This window comes from Mangifera indica, chromosome 11 (assembly GCF_011075055.1).
Source record: "Mangifera indica cultivar Alphonso chromosome 11, CATAS_Mindica_2.1, whole genome shotgun sequence".
In the NCBI taxonomy this organism is placed as follows: Eukaryota; Viridiplantae; Streptophyta; class Magnoliopsida; order Sapindales; family Anacardiaceae; genus Mangifera; species Mangifera indica.
Window position 1 is genome coordinate 12,598,593 of NC_058147.1, and position 1,508 is coordinate 12,600,100.

Sequence of the window (1,508 nt, forward strand, 5' to 3'; positions counted from 1 at the left end):
AGACGCATAATATGTTTGGCCCTATTCCTACGCATCGCAAATAATGTATAATTACTGATTTGTCCTCTTTTGTGACTAAGTGTAACAGTACTAACCCATAAGTACCCTTATATAAAACATTTAAAACTTTAATCCTTTTTAATTAATTACTAATGATTTGAAATATAAAATTGATAACCTCCTTTTAATTCAGTATATTTTATAAGAAACCTCTAGAATGATCTATAATTGAACTATGAAAGGCAAAACAAGTTATTCTACCCAAGGTTTAGTCCACCGACAAAAATCTCACTTATTAACTTTTAAAATTTAAATACCTAACTTTTATTTAAATCTATTAATAATAAGAGTATAATTGTGATTGTATTTATTAATAATAAAAAAATAAAATTTTATCCTTTTCCTCAGCTTAATTTTAAAAACTCATATTTTTTTCCATTATAGCTTTGAAAACTAATATTTTCTCTTGTTAGGGTTTCTTATTTTTAACTTATCATCACCCCCTTAACTTTTATAAAATCAAAGTTACACCCCACAACTATATTCTCTTATTTTTATAACCTTTCTTCTTGGTCCGACTATGTAACTTCCATTTTGTTGATACTCTCTCCCTTGCCAATAATATTTTTGGCCCCTTTATTAAAGTTTCTTGATGAAAATGTAACCTTTTTTTGGTGATATTTTCACTCTTTTTCTAGCGAAAGTCAACACTCTCCTTCGGTCATTGATGCTCATTACATCGGCTCAGTTCCCTCCCTTTGTCGAATCTTGTTCCAACCATCCTTTTTTTTATTTGCACATGTGATCATTGGCTTGGTTCCTTAGTTTTTTTTGGCAATGTTGATTTTCTTAGTTAACAAGATTAAGCCTTGTTCCTTGATTTTCTTCGTCAGCCAAAGATGAAGGGAGAAGTTCATCGAAGACATAGGTGAAAGTATAATGTTTCAAAACTTAGGGGGTAGTTGTAAGAGGAAAAAATATGAACAATATGAAACTCTTGGACAAGGGGAAAAAGTTGGTTGTCTAAATGATACACTCCTTCATCAATTTTTGATTTTTCATGTGTATGTATACATATATGTTAAAAAGGGTAAATTAATAATTTACAATTAGACTAACAAATTTGAATAACAAGTAAATTTTTAAATTTTTAAAAATTAACATATATAATTTTGTCAATGGACTAAATCTTGAGTGGGAATAAATCTTTTGCCCATTATGAAATTTATTATACTGTAAAGTGTGGGGAAATAACAAATGCCTTTTATATATACATATATAGTAATTAATTGAAAATAACAATGATGATTTATAGAATGAGCATAACATTATAATCTTATACAAAAAAAATTGAAGTATAACATTTATTAAAGCACAACGTATAATAGATAGAGAATTATTGATTAAGAGTTCAAGAGTTATGAACAGGATGATACAAAAACATTTTTTTCCTAATATTATAGGTAGAAATTAATAAGGAAAGATCATAACAAACAAATAAAGATTAT